At 35.9% G+C, this 16,802-nt stretch overlaps 1 protein-coding gene and 1 long non-coding RNA gene across 10 annotated transcripts in view; both read right to left on the bottom strand.

Moving 5' to 3' along the window:
• The window catches only part of adck1 (aarF domain containing kinase 1), a 267,137-nt gene that overhangs the window by 159,531 nt on the left and 90,804 nt on the right, over nucleotides 1–16,802 (bottom strand).
• Nucleotides 3,930–9,920, bottom strand: LOC147833052 (uncharacterized). 2 transcript variants are annotated; one of them, XR_015513249.1, is made up of 2 exons: nucleotides 7,880–9,920; nucleotides 3,930–5,922 (listed from the first exon to the last, which is right to left on the bottom strand). It is a non-coding gene; the product is annotated as an uncharacterized LOC147833052 (long non-coding RNA). The 2 variants fall into 2 exon arrangements; XR_015513248.1 differs by having other exon boundaries at nucleotides 7,126–9,196.

Here is a 16,802-nt window from a genome sequence, read left to right on the forward strand (position 1 = left end):
TGTCGAGGAGTAAGGCAGGGCTAATAAGAGACCAAGCAGGCAGTAATAACAGTCATGATCTCCATCTGCTCATCTTCAACACCTTCTACATTGGATCTGTGGAACCAATAAAGCAAAGTGGAGGGACGGCAGCCTGAGAAAAAGGATAAGAAGAGGAGGTCTACCCTTTTATTTTTTATTCTTCGCTGGCTAATCCCCCAGGGAGAGAAAGCTGTGCCACCTGCCATCATACAGTCCTGGCACTGGAAAACGCTATTGGCAGGCAGTCAGAGTTTTTCATTTCTCTCACTATTCCAGCTTCACGTTTCTCCAAGCCACCCACCGCAAATGAAATCGCACAAATAGTCCACTAGGGGCATCGTGTTGGCTTTTTATACACAATTATTTTGCTGCTTCTGTCGTAATTCGACTTCCTATCAATTAGAAATTATCAGACAGGAGGTTTTGAATATCAGAAAATAGACTTTATTCTCCATAATAAAGCCGAGAAAGTGCAGAGCAGACCCCAGAGCATTCTGAAGTCTCTCCTGGACACTTCCTTTCTTTGGTTCTCTCTTTCTCTGCTCCTTCTCAAGTCTCTGTGTTTTCCACAATCTTTATACAGGTTATTTTCCACACCCCTAGGTGTCTTGCTTTAACTCTTGACCATTTTTGAATAGGTTTCTAGTCTAAAGGGTCCTGCTATTCTTGGCTCTCAGCCCACTAGCTCATGTCAACAGAGATGTTACAGGTCTATGTCAGCAAAGTATAGATGCAACTTACTGTATGCAAAGGAACTAAGTGTTTACATACATTGTCATGATAGGATAATAACTTGATAATATGTTACTCATTGTAACGCCGGGGAGTGACACCAACAACAGAAGGTAGGATCCAAATGCAGGTTTATTCAAAGTCAGGCAAGCGATGGTCAACACAGGTGCAAACAGATCTATACAGGCAGTCCAGAATCGTAGTCAAACACAGGCGAGAGGTCAAAAGGCAGACGGCTAAACAGGAGAACTGGATAAACAAGGCTAAGATCAAAACACAGGAAAACAAGACCAGGATAACGCGTTGTAATGTCACCTTACAGATAAACAAGACTCGGCAATGTGAATGAGTGTGTGTGCTGCTTAAATATTGTGTGTAATCAGTCTTGAAGCAGGATCAGCTGTGGGAGTCTAATCAGTGGAGACTTGGAGCAGGTGTGTGTGTGTGTGGCATGACTGAATATGTAGTTTATCAGCAGATTTGTAGTTCTAAGTGTGTGTGTGTTTACCAGCGACATCTGGTGGTTGTTCGCTGGTGTATATGACACTCATTCTAACTTCTGACACATATAGCTTCATACAAGTATTTAACATATATAATCAGTGCTTTATATATTCAGTTATTCTACACAATCATTCTTCAGCATAGCCTTCTCCTAGTGTTGCTCCTGTTCAGGCATACTCATTTTACACAGTATTTTAAACACACGCTGCCATGTTTGCTGCAAACACTACATACTGTTTAAGAAGAGAAAATGAACTGCTTTACACTTAGAAAACGCTTCACACTGAGAGAATAGAAATCTTCTTCACTTCTTCATACTAGGTTGTTTTCATATGACGTCATTGATGACGTACAAAATTCAGATGGAGGGCAGGAAGTGATTCTTCTACATAGGAATCTAGGTTGGCCGGGAAATGCAAAACAACATTACAAAGTGTGAAACACTTTTACAAAAGCTCAAAACAAATTTACATTTGAAAAACATTTTTACCCATCATAAGACACAAAGGAAAAACAATTCTACCAATGATGGAACAAATTTACATTTTGGAAAAAAAATTAGCAGGACGCAAAACATTTTTACCAGTCCCAAAACAAGTTTACAATGACAGATTCTTTACAGAAAGGGAATGTACTACACAGTGGAAGTGATGCTTTAAAAGGTATTGTTGCTGTTAGTGGTGAGCGTGGTAAATTCATGTTGTTCAGTACATGGTGTAAATAAAGTTTATGGTGACTGAACATGGACTGCAGTCGAGGGTTGTTTGCCCAGTTTGTCGCAAACACATGAGCAGCTTAACACGGTTTTGCTTTACATGTGGTCGGTGTTTGGAGTTTCTTAAGAACGCGTACCAGGCAGAAACACCAGACATACTACATTAATGTGTTCAATATTTTAACGAGGTCTACTCGTACGCTGTAATCGTGGATATGATGTCAAATCTACACGGTGTAAACATCAGCTTGAGGACTCTTAAAAGTAAACTGAACGAAGCCGTTGTTACAGTTTAATAGGTGTCTGTGTTAACTTTCCAGATGTAATCTATTCACATTTGCAGATTGGCAGGTTCGTCAATTATTCACAGCAACAAAACATACCCATACAAAATAATTTAGAGGTGTGAACATGCACTGGTCTCATGGTTTGATAACGATTATCATGCCATCGATTCGGTTCAGTTCGATATCAGAGTGCATTGACGATGCTTTTCATACACAGTTTTATATTTTCTTCACATCACAGCAATTCTTGTATTAAATGTATAAATATATTTATATTCATATACTATCTGTAATACAATTTTGTTCTTTAATACAAACACTCAGATATATTATAAACTGTACTTTTAAAAACTCAAGTACATGCACAGAACAACATGAGCATTTATATCAAATAAACAAATATCGCGCTCGCCTTGTCTAGTGAATTCGTTCTTACACTCCTTTGATTGGTCATGCGCTCAACAGAAAGGGCTGTAATTGGCTCTAAAGCTCTGACTGCTGCTGTTCACCGATGATAAACACTGATAAACGGCAGCTGTGATCATTAACAGCTGATCCATGATAAATGAGGAAGAGAACACTATTGCAGACACGCAGTCGTGTCTGTATCCAGAAGTATTGCTGTAACGAAAGAGGAGAGAAAAGTCATGCCAGCAGGTCAAATGGGCCACAGTGAGAGAGAGTACTTTCATTTTCTCAATCGCAGTAAAATAGGGGCTTCTGCCGAAAGTGTCAGTGAAAGACTGTCCAGCAAACACGCGCGCAGTGAAATTGTGCAGTTTCTGAGTTTTTAAGTAGTTGGAGAAATGTAAATACTCAAGCTCGCCTCCCTCGCCATAGTTAACTACAGCGAAATAGCACATATGAGATAAATGACATAAGTACATAATAACCGGTTATGATTATTTTTGAACCAATACCGAATTGTCTGCGTCTGCATTGCGGTGCACCGAAGAAACAATTCGTATTACTTGTTGTCAGTGTCATTGTAAACATTATTGATTTTAATATTTGTGTGGCAGAACAGTATATAACCATAATTATAATTGACATGTCATCAACGGGATTCAAACCAAAGTCAAAAAGTTCAGCACGAGTATCGATCGACCTATCTAACTGAGCTAGTCAGGACTACACACTGATGTCGGTTTTGATATTTTTATCAGTCAACATCTGTTGTGCTTTGGTTGTCGACTCGTGTTAACTTGTTTCCATGTACTCGCGTTTACATGCTTCTACATACTCTCATGCTGATATTTTCTCAAAATATCTCTGAATGACAAAACAATTTTTTATTGCAGTTGGTTAAACCATGATATTTATAGTTGTAGACTCATGTTAAACGTGTCAACAAAGTCACACACAAGCTGATATTTTCCCGTTTGTGGTACATTCCGCATCACTTCAGTGTACATTCCCTTTTCGAAAAGAATTTGTCATTGTAAATGTGTTTTGGGACTGGTAAAAGTGTTTTGCATCTTGTAAATTTTTTTTCTAAAATGTAAATGTTTCATCCTTGTTAAAATAGTTTTTCCTATGTAATTGTGTCTTACGATGACTAAAAAAAATTTCCAAAATGTAAATTTGTCTTCGTAAAAGTATTTCATACATTGTAATGCTGTTTTGCACTTTCCGGCCAATGTAGGAATTGTTATCAGAACATCAAAATGTTTCTTTTTTTTTTTTTTTTTTTTAAAAACAATTTTTGTTTATAATTGTTTAAATTGGCCAAAATAAGAAATGCCAAACAGGTTTTACAGACTTTCAAAAGTTTTGCTCATAAAGAGGAGAAAGTTCAGCAAACTGGATGAAAAACGAAAGAAAAGGAGGCATGCAATAAACATTTAATCAATACATTCATGTGTACAAAAGGTTTGAATGTGATAGTTCGTTTAACAGCACCATTAAAGATTATATACAGGCCTAGCTATGTGTATAAATATGTTAATGTGTTGCATAAAATCAGATACAAACACTTATACAAAATTCAGGAAAATAAATAAAATAACCTACCCTGACATTTAATTGCTGTAATGAAATTGCATTATCAACTGAAAAAATAAAATAAAAAATAAATGCAACCCTTGCAACAAAGCTATATGGTTATCATACAAAAATAAATAAACAATAATGCAGACTACGAGTCCACACTTTAGTATGCTGTCATCTGTTATTTTGTGATGTCTAGAAGATATCCGAAAGGGGAAAAATGTTTTTGAAGCACATAGTAAAGTGTATAATGTGTACAACTTTGTTAATGAAGGCTACAGAATACTGTAACATAGTAAACTAATAAACTGTAATAAACACTGTATTTTGATGGTGTATAATTATAGCGTAGAAATCAGAAGCCTATTGAATTTGTTTATTACTACAGTTGTGTCATACCACAGCAAAAATAAAATTACTACGACAGGAACTACGTCAAGTAATTATCAATAGTATGGTTTTTAAACACTATAGTATTTACTATAATATTTTTTTATGTGACAGCTTATACAATATCTCAATGTGCCTCAATGACATGCAAATATATTTTAGTTCAGTAGAAAACTCAGCCCTTTTTATGATATAAGGATCATGTCCAACATATGTGGTTATTTTCTATTTATATCTCCTTTGAAATATGGTAAAATGACAAAAATACAAATTTTCCTCTATGTCTCCCATTCAGATTTTTACTTCCTGCCCTCCATCTAAACTTTGCACATCAACAGAATCACGTGATTAAAAACAACCTATTGAAAATGAGCTTAATCAGCGCAACTCTTGAGGTTTTTGGGAGGACAACATGAAGAAATTGTGTAGAACCCAGCATTTTTAACAATGTAGGGAGTGAATGCAAAGCTGCTTTGGGATTGGCTGATTTGCCAGTTTGTTGCATGCAGCTGGCCAATCAACTGCTTATTATTAGGTTCTATTTTAGGTTTCCCTGTCGTATTTATATGCTTTTTTTTACATAGTGACTTTCAAAAAGAATAAATAAATACAAAAAGAGAAAGGGAACCTCCAGGCACAACTATTTGTCTTCAGAAAAACATTTATAAAAAAAATAAAAAAAAAAAACAGGCCAGCAATTTACCGTGAGCCAGCGGAGAGCGAAATAACACAAGAGCGCTCTTTGTATCTGATGAGGCGTCAATCATGTCTCCCATCAAGGCAATGCTGAAGAGTCTTTTGTCACAGGAGTTGTTCGGCAAACACAAGTGTGACAGCCAATCAAGTCCTCAGAGCTGCACGGGAAGGCGCAGAAGAAGTCCTCCACATGTTCACAGAGTAATAAGATGGGCAAAATCTGCGTAAAACGCCGAATTTATGTGAGCAGGCAAAAGAGAAATGAGAACTCTGGATATAGATTAAAAAGATCACAAACGTACATAGAAAAACTAATATACAATCTGTTAAAAGTTCTGTCTGACTTTAGGTATCTCACCAAGAAAGGATAACTCTGGAGGGCACAAAATATTCCTTGTTAACATTAGAACTGTATTAGCACTGCATAAATGAGACAAGCACAAGAAGAAAGAGCAGGAACTACAAGAACTCCAATTTTAGTTGAACTACATGTTCCTAATAAGTGCCCTTATTATGCTAATTGTATTCATTCATTCATTCATTCATTTTCTTGTCGGCTTGTCCCTTTATTAATCCGGGGTCGCCACACTGAATGAACCGCCAACTTATCCAGCAAGTTTTTACGCAGCGGATGCCCTTCCAGCCACAACCCATCTCTGGGAAACATCCACACACACATTCACACACACTCATACACTACGGACAATTTAGCCTAGCCAATTCACCTGTACCACATGTCTTTGGACTGTGGGGGAAACCGGAGCACCCGGAGGAAACCCACGCGAAGGCAGGGAGAACTTGCAAACTCCACACAGAAACATCAACTGAGCCGAGGTTCGAACCAGCGACCCAGTGACCTTCTTGCTGTAAGGCGACAGCACTACCTACTGCGAATGCCTCACACTATGCTAATTTTAAAAAGTGTTTAATTTTGTTTTGGACATCTCTTACAATAGGTTAATATCCATAAAGCATCAAAAACACTTCATCATATACTGTGTAGTATCTATAGGGTGAATAGGTTTTTCTTTGGACAGCGCCATACTTCAGCTCTACTTTTATCTTCCAAACATCCAGTTTTGTCCCATATTTCACTTTTTCTTAAAATTCTAAATTTCTGAGGGCTAGTAATAGTTTCAATCACATGAAAATAACCAAAATCAGTTGTAGCCAATCATGTCATATGTTTTGAAAAACAAAATTCCTATCCAGTCACCTATCCATGTCAATTAAGTTTCAGTTAGTGATATGATAGCCAGCAGTGCGGAAAGGGTCTGCACTGTATGAAAAAATACAGTAGTGAAACATAATCCTGAATATTCCTAAGTGAAACATTACGTTTGACTGTCTGCGCACTCAGATTTTTGCTGCTTATTCAAACTACTTATTCAATTCAATTCTTGAGATTTTGGGCCACATTAATATTTTTGTTTAATCAACTTAAACTTGGCGAGGCAGTGGCGCAGTGGGTAGTGCTGTCGGCTCACAGCAAGAAGGTCGCTGGGTCGAACCTCGGCTCAGTTGTTGATTCTGTGTGGAGTTTCCATGTTCTCCCTGCATTCGCGTGAGTTTCCTCCGGGTGCTGTGGTTTCCCCCACAGTCCAAAGACATGCGGTACAGGTGAATTGGGTAGGCTAAATTGTCTGTAGTGTATGAGTGTGTGTGTGAATGTGTGTGTGGATGTTTTTTCTAGAGATGGGTTGCGGCTGGAAGGGCACCCACTGCGTAAAAACTAAGTTGGCGGTTCATTCCGCTGTGGCGACCCCGGAATAATAAAGAGACTAAGCCGACAAGAAAATGATGATGATGATGATGAACTTAAACTTCATGAAAATATTAACTTAACTTAATCGATTTGTGTTGGGACAACATAATTGAATTGTGTGGAACCCTCAATTTTTTTTTACAGTGCAGTTTTTTTGGCATGTGTCCTCTCTGCATCTGTGAAGGTAAACCAGGCCCTGCACAATTAATACCCAAATAGAGCAAATCCCTCTACCTCCCCGTCACCTCCTTTACCGTTCCCTTTCTCCTCCCCAAAAGCCCTCCCTTCATCCCTCTCTCTCTCTCTCTCTCTCTCTTCGCGCAACCCTTTCATCCGTAGACAGAGCGGCACAAAGCCGGAGCTCTGACAACTCTCGTAATTGCCACAGACATTAATGACATATTTCAGCAGCAGGCAGAAGCCATTAGATGGCCTTTGAAAAATGCTTTGTAGGACCATCATCAGAGCATGTTATTGCCAGAGGACTAATGGGGAGGCAGCAGAGGTTCCTCTTATGCTGTCCGTGCTCTCACTGTGCACAAAACACCAAAGAATAATGATCAGTCTTACATCAAAGGAAACATGAATTAGCAATACTGTCACAAACTTGACATGCCAAGACGAACTGTTAACCTCAGCGCATCAATACGGCAAAAGTGGCAAGTCAAACCGCAGTTTGGCATCAAGGATAAGTAAATACATTTTAGTTTGGTTTACGATGCAATTTAAAATATTGAAATACTATTTAAATTTTACGATGGAAAGTTTATTGCCGGGGACAACTAAATGCATAAACAAATAAATATGAAGATGAATAAAATATAAATGCAGAAATAAATAAGTGGATCTGTGCATGGTAAACAACACAACACGGAATGCAAACAATCTAAAGGCTATTATTGTAAAACAAACAGTGGCATAAATATTCCAGACACTCTAATTATAGACAGAACGATGTTTCTGGGATTCGTGGTCTATAAAACTCTCTTTATGTCACGAACTGAAATGATATGACTGTTTATTTATTATTGAATGTATTAAATATATGTGGTGCATCAAACGAGTAAATCTCACACTGCGTCTTAATTCAAAGCCATAGGAGTAAAAATAAAATCTTACACATTACTTAAAGAGAGTGTTCATAAGACTGTCATGAAACCTTTATAACCATGACACATGTCATGATGGTGAATGAGACTTTGTGCATGCCTATCTGTTAAGTGTCATTTGCTCAGTTACAGTCAAGCCCGAAATGATTCATACCTCAGGGCTATGACTGTATCTTATTTTAAATGTAAAGATGACATTGTTTGTTATGACAACTTGACATTATTAAGACAACATAAATTTGCATGAATATAAACATAAGCATGATTCTAATGATGTGGCGAACCCTGATTGTCAGAGGGACTAAGCCAAAAAGATAATGAATAAATGAAGGAATAAATGTATTTGTGAATAATTTTGCTCCTGTTTTAAAATGTAGAGGTACTGTTTGTTTTTTGCATCAACTGTATTAGAAGCCATTCTTTGTTTTTTTCACAGCGAGGACCACAAAGAAAACAAGCCCAGGGCTTTATTGTGTTTTGTCCTTGGAAGTTTTTATTTCAAAATGTATGGAATGCCTGTATTTTGTACAGCTTGTCTAAAATCAGTCAAATAAAAATTCAATTCAGTTCAATGGTAAATAAGATTTGATGCATGCTTTTGACATCTGTTATTAAGTGTCATTTACTCAGTTACAGTCAAGCCCGAAATTATTCATACCTAGGGCCAGACGGAATCTACAGATGTTTTTTGCTATTTCTGCTGAGAATGTTGGTAAAAATCTGCGGATTTCTGCGGAAATATTTAGGGAGTATCTCAACTAAAACCTTAATATATTAAATTAAAAAATATATCTTTTTAACTTTTATTTCATGTTTGAAATGCATATGCAATTAGATTCACTTGCTTAAAGCAAGTTTGTCATAAAACATATCTAGTAAAAGTCACAGTAAAAGTTGAACATTTTCACATTAGTTAATAATATTACTGTAATTAAATTAAAAACTGGAAAAATATAGATTTACACACATTTACTCAAGTAAATAAACCGAATTAATGATGGGCTAAAAATCTGGGGAAATTTGCAGAAAATCTGCGGTATTCTGTGCGCAAAGATTTCAGTTGGGCCTATACCCCAGGGGTATGAATACATTTGGGCTTGCCTGTACGTCATTTTAAATGCAAAGAAGACATTGTTTGTCATGACAACTTTACATAAACAAATACATCACAACTGGGTTTTTATCTTTATCATGACAACTTGACATTACCATGACAACCTAACCTGTCATAAATCTGTCATAAACATGATTGTCACGAGGCCATTATAATTTTGTCATGAATATTTTTCTGATCATTTTTTTTTTGTGGACGAACTGCTTTTGTCATGTAACTGTCTCATTGAAAGTGTCATTACTCAAATAATCAAATAATATAAATGTCATTATATTCATTAATATTTCATGACATTTTAATGACAAATACAGCTTGTACCACTGTAGTTAAGGTAAACAAAATAAATCTATGCTGCCATAAAATTTATGACATTTTTATAATGGCCTCATGACAATTATGTTTATGATAGATTTATGACAAGTTATGTTGTCTTGAAAATGTCAAGTTGTCATGACGAAGACAAAGACCGTATTTGATTTTGTCAAGTTGTCATAATAAACAACGTCATGTGCATTTAAAATGTCATAACTGAGCGAATGACACTTGTTTTAAGCAGTTGCTAACATGACAGTTGTTATAAGCATGCATAAAATCCCTTTACCTTCATGGCACACGTCATTCACGACTTGTAAAGTAGAAGTAGGAGAAAGTAGGCTATTTCTTAAAGGGTAAAACTTTCACTATTGTAAATAATGATTTTCTTATAAAACCACCACTTTAAGATTGTCTGCAAAGCTAACATCTTGCTAAAAGAATGACAGAAAACAAAAAAAAAAGTCTTTAGAGACTTAAAATTAGTGCTGTAAAATATCGGAAAAATCTGGTATTTTATTTTTCCTTGATAACTACTGCGATAGGCGACGCAGTGGCGCAGTAGGTAGTGCTGTCGCCTCACAGCAAGAAGGTCACTAGTTCGAGCCTCGGCTGGATTAGTTGACGTTTCTGTGTGGAGTTTTCATGTTCTCCCTGCGTTTGCGTGGGTTTCCTCCGGGTGCTCTGGTTTCCCCAAAGTCCAAAGACATGCGGTACAGGTGAATTGGGTAGGCTAAATTGTCCGTAGTGTATGAGTGTGTAGGAGTTTGTATGGTTGTTTCCCAGAGATGGGTTGTGGCTAAAAGGGCATCTGCTGCGTAAAAAGGTTCATCCCGCTGTGGCGACCCCAGGTTTATAAAGAGACTAAGCCGAAAAGAAAATGAATGAATGAACTATATAGTTTCACAAGATGGACAGCTCTATTTAGCAATTTTCTGGGGAGTCTAACACTATTCAGGTACATTAATAATAGTGCCTATAATGCTATCTTTGCTTTCATCATCTTGTTTCTAGTCCAAGTATCGGAAGAACTCTTAGATCAAGTAAACATATTGTATTATTTTCACCTTCAGAAGAAATATCCCAAAATCCTTACAACAAGAAATATGATCTGCCATTAGGGTAAGTAAAACAATCTTGTTTTTGGATTGAAATGTTGATATTGGACTAGAAACAAGACAAATTCCAGTGCGAAGTAAGATTTTATTTTGCATAAATTATATATATTTTGTATAAATAATTAAATGCAATTAATTGTTACATCCTAATTGTTTGTGGCCACATGTTATAAACTCCTGATGTGCTCAGTCACAGGCCTTGAAAATACATGCAAATGATAAACTTTTATTCTATTATTAAACAGTAACTAAAAAATCACGTGTTGTGTAGCTCCGGGTCAACTGCAATTCAGACTCAACATTGCATATCTTAGGATGTGACTATTGCAGATACGCACATTGCGATATCGACGTTGAAAAAATGCATTGAGTAGCCCTAAAACAAGTAAGACTATTTAATAAAACTATTTCAGCTCTGTAAAATAAAACAACAGAAGAAAAAAACATCCAAAGATAACTTGTGAATGAATAAAAACATCCTCCACGTAAAAAACTTCACCTCAAAGAATGCCAGGTATGGTGTTACAGTTTGCCAGGCCATTCATTCTAAGCAAGCGTCTTATTGACTTCTTTCTCATATAGCAAGCATGCTTTTGTAGTAAAAGCACAAGTAATCAATGACCTCCAAAATGCCGGAATCCTGCATTACAACCCTATTGATCAAGCAACCAAAAGCAACTTTAAACCGACAGACAACAGATACCAGTAGAAATGACAATAATAATAACAGTGAGCTTCCTCATTTCTCTCTTTAGCTTGTTTAATAAAGTGATTTCATGTATATGAAAGGTCTGTACACCCTTGCCAGGGAGGAAAGCCACACAATGACTGCTATAAAGCACTTCTGCGATCACTTTCGCTTGTGTAGAAAAGATGCTCTGTGCACTTCCATCATTACACGGGGGCTTAGCCAGTCGCTCCTTTTGTAAGCAAAGTGGACTGACATGCGTTCATAGAAATTGCATCTACTATTGCCAGTGCAATTATTGCTTTACATTGTGACTTCATGAATAACTCGGAGGGAGCAGGCAATTTAGCGGCTGCCCAATCTCAGAAAATTCCCAGCAGTCAATAAATGCACACTAGACCATTAAAAAGCCCCTCTTATTCATCTTTTCCCCCCACCTCGGCGAGCAGCACCTACCGCCGCCACATCTCAGTTTGAAATTGCCTGGCCAGATGGAGGGCTGTGGGGTCTGTTTGGCTAGCTCCTGGTGCTAGCAACAAATTAGCATAAAGTAATGAATTGCCCGAGTAAAACAGAGATGCACTTAGCCCTTTAGCAACGAATGGAGGAGTGTATCTCACTCTTGACAGACGTAAAACAAACACAAATTACCCTTACAATTTACACATCTGCTTTGTGCGGCGTGCTGTTGAACACAAAATCATGTGTTCGATGCTTCTGTTTACTCACAGTGCGAGCGCTGGAAATATTGGCAGGCGTTTGTCAATGGTCTTTTAACTTTGGGACTACTAGCATGTCTTCAACACCTAAATTTATGGCCATGCTGTGAAGCTCCCTTTCCAACTTCAGCTTTTTTCCGCCTGGTGGGACTTCAATGGATTCAAATGAGCTCGCTATTATTCCTGACAAGCAACAGTGGGTTCTTAGTCATAAGGTTAACTGGCCTATTTGGCCAAAGAAAGATTAGCCCTGATTAAAATGATAAGAGGAGGTCAAATGGCAAAGTCTGAAATAAATACACAAGGGAGCGCTTGCAGAGGGTCATATTTATTAGGTTGGTAACACATTAGGTTGGCTTATAAACATTAATAGTCTTTTTTTAGTTATTTATCAAAAATATGTTCAGGTGAACTATCTAATGGACATTATTAGTTTGGAATACACCACAGCCAAAATAAAAGGTGCCAGTAAAAAAACTGTACAATTTTGGTTAAATATAAGACTGTATGATTTATGTTTTAAACCTGATTTTGTACTTATTATTAAAATATTACTGTTTTTATTTTATTTTACACTTTTTGTTGGGTAGATCTCGGGCTTTGTTCAAAATCAAAATGTTCAATAAAAATAGAATAATAATAATAATAATAATATATATATATATATATATATATATATATATATATATATATATATATATATATATATATATATATATATATATATATATATATATATATATATATATATATATATATATATATATATATATATATATATATATATATATATGTGTGTCTGTGGCGAAGCAGTGGCGCAGTAGGTAGTGATGTTGCCTCACAGCAAGAAGGTCGCTGGGTTGCTGGTTCGAGCCTCGGCTCAGTTGGCGTTTCTGTGTGGAGTTTGCATGTGCTCCCTGCGTTTGTGTGGGTTTCCTCAGGGTGCTCCGGTTTCCCCCACAGTCCAAAGACATGTGGTACAGGTGAATTGGGTAAGCTAAATTGTCTGTAGTGTATGAGTGTGTGTGAATGTGTGTGTGGATCTTTTCCAGAGATGGGTTGCGGCTGGAAGGGCATCCGCTGCATACAAACTTGCTGAATAAGTTGGTGGTTCATTTCACTGTGGCGACCCCGGACTAAGCCGACAAGAATGAATGATATATGTATATGTTTGGGTATTGAAGCTTTGAAACTTGAAACTTCTCATTTGTATAGTGGTAATCAATATAAATTTAAATGAGAATAAGTCTAAAAAAATTGCTGTAACATTATTATGGAACTTCTATAATCCATAATAATTTATTTTTATATGATAGATAACTACAATCCTGGGTTACATGGTGGCTCAGTGGCTAGTACTTTTGCCTCACAGCAAGAAGGTCACTTGTTCAAGCCTTGGCTGGGTCAGTTGGCATTTCTGTGTGGAGTTTGTATGTTCTCTCCGTGTTCGCGTGGGTTTCTTCCGGGTGCTTCGGTTTCCCCCACAGTCCAAAGACAAGCGCTATAGGTGAATTGAATAAACTAAATTGGCCGTAGTGGATGTGTATGAATGTGAGTGTGCATGGGTGTTTCCCAGCACTGGGTTGCAGCTGGAAGGGCATCCGCTTTGTAGCATGAATGATGAATAAAGTGACTGCTGAAGGAAAATTAACGATTGAACAACTACACTCATTACTACTCATAACTACAATTCCCACACATTTGTGTTATTTCAAATTACAATTATTTACCATAATTATTAGATTAAATAATTACAACAACATACTTAACATTATATAAAAGAAAATTAAACTAATTTATCAAATGTAAATGTGCATATCCTGTATGTATCTGTGTGTATATACATATACAGTTGCAACCTGAATTATCTCCCGTTTATTTTTTTCCCCAATTTCAGTTTAACGGAGAGAAGATTATTTCAACACATTTCTAAACATAATAGTTTTAATAACTCATTTCTAATAACTGATTTATTTTTTCTTTGCCATGATGAAAGTAAATAATATATGACTAGATATTTTTCAAGACACTTTTATACAGTTTAAAGTGACATTTAAAGGCTTAACTAGGTTAATTGAGGTAACTAGGCAGTTTAGGGTAATTGCCAGTTTAGGGTAACGATGGTTTGTTCTGTAGACTATCAAAAAATATATATAGTTTAAAGGGGCTGATAATTTTGACCTTAAAATGGTTTATAAAAAATTTAAAACTGCTTTTATTCTAGCCGAAATCAAACAAATAAGACTTTCTCCAGAAGAAATAAATATTATCAGACATACTGTAAAAGCATCATTTGGGAAATATTTAAAAATATTTAAGAAAGAAAAATAATTACAAAAGGGGGCTAGTAATTCTGATTGCAACTGTATATTGCTCATGTGCACACACATTTAATAAAATATGAATGAAATAATGGTTGGTTGAGCAGTGTAAAAGAATGTATCCAAAAAATAACCAAAAAAAAAACATTATTTAATTCATATTTTAACATTTTCTTTCTACCACAAATATATTATGCTTTCTACATACTGTATACCAGTGGCAGATTTAGGCATGGACAATGTGGGCGATTACCCAGGGTGGCAACATAGGGAGATGGTGCAAAAAAACTAAGACAAAAAAAAAAAATAATAAAAAACGTGTAAAATCATCTGGGCCCCAGTAAGCTTTGAGATATGATTTGCTTTACGCAAGTGTATTCATTTAGAGTGGTTATCCCAGAATAAAGACGTAAGGGGTCATTCACATTTGAGTCTTTTGCATGCGCAAGTTTGTTATTCTTAATGTGCAACTGTAACACCGCTGGTAAAAGCAAACTGACGCATGTGCACAGAAAACCATTCCTATTCTAATTTATCTTGGGTCGTCACAGCAGAATGAACCGCCAACTACTCCAGCATTAGTTTTATGCAACGGATGTCTTTCTAGCCGCATCCAAGTACTAGAAAACACTCATTTACTCTTACACTCACACAAACTCATACACTAGGGTCGATTTAATTTAATGCACCTATAGCACATGTGTTTGGACTGTGGGGGAAACCAGAGCACTCGGAGGAAACCCACGCCAACAAAGGGAGAACATGCAAACTCTGACTCGAAATGCCGAATGGGCCCTGCCGGGACTCTAACCAGCGTCCTTCTTGCTGTGAGAATAATAATAATATTAATAATGATTTTTTAATAAATTATGGGGTGGTTTGCCCAGGGTAACATTTAAGCTAGAAATGTCACTGCTGTATACAAAAAACACATTTGTAAAAATGTATCTGATGCACGATAAAACATGATCAAATCTCTTATAATGCGAACAATTTCACACATTATTACAAAATATGATAACTGGTTTTGGAATTGATTTTCATTATTCATTATATTGTATTACTTGCTTATGACTTTGGGGTGCGAATCGTGACCTTTGTGTAATTTTCAAACACAAGCTCACATTCCTTAGTGTCCAGTTGTGATAAAAGCATGCAGAGACGTTCAGAAAAGCACTTGAAACAGACAGCAGAACCTGATCGCCTACAGCCGCCACAGCCCTCAAGAATAACTCGCCATTAGCAGCGACTACATCGCATTCATTTAATAAAAACAGACATCGCAAATTACATCTGCAGCAAAAGGGCTTGAATTATGCAATCCCACACTTCATTACTGAATGCTCTGTGAGTCAAATCAATACACTTTCTGTCATATTAGCTTTCTTTTCCTTTTCTATTCTGGGTGTGGAACTTTAAGATGAAGTGTTTGTCTGAACAAGACCTCAGAGAAGATGGGTCTTGGTTCCCTTCCAAAGTAATTGTCTGGTTCTGGCAAGGGATAGTTCACCCAAAAAATTGTATGAACTATTTGCTCACCCTCAAGTGATTCCAAAGCTTTATAAATTTCTTCTTCAGCTAAACACAAATTAAGATATTTTGAAGAAAGCAAAAAAAAAAAAAAAAAAACTGTAACCATTAGTTTTATTGCTAAATTATTACACCGACATTACTAAATTTATGAAAATAAATAAATAAATATATAAACCAAACAAACTGAATACAAATCAAATACAATAAAGTGTTATTAAATCAACACAATTGACAAGTTAATTTTAATACATAAATTATTATTTTTAATTAAATAAAGTTAAAATAAATAAATAAATAAAATGAAAATAACTTGGTACAATTGAGTGGAAACTGCACATGCATACAGAATTGAATCACAAACAATGTATCTGTTTAAATGAGCAAAAAGCTTATTTTTTACTTACTACAAATTAAACTGAAATGTAAAAATATCAAATTGTCTTAAAATACAATTTAATTAAACCAACAAAACAATAAATAACAAAACAAAACACAAAATAAAATAACATAAAAACTAAACTAAACGATATTATTTGTATTAGTTGAGTCAATAAAGCACAAAGTGGGTTTAAATCAATACAATTTATTACTTTAAATGAGCAAAAACCTATGCTTATTGTATGCAAAAATGTTTACAAAAATAAATAATAAAATAACATTTAAAATAAAACTAAATTACAGCAAAATATTAAAATGTAAAAATATCAAATTGTGTTAAAATACTATTTAATTAAATCAACAAAACAAAACAAAATAACAAAAATCTAAACCAGGGGTCACCAATCACGG

The sequence above is a fragment of the Danio rerio genome, chromosome 17 (assembly GCF_052040795.2).
Source record: "Danio rerio strain M-AB ecotype USA chromosome 17, GRCz13ab, whole genome shotgun sequence".
Taxonomy (NCBI): domain Eukaryota; kingdom Metazoa; phylum Chordata; class Actinopteri; order Cypriniformes; family Danionidae; genus Danio; species Danio rerio.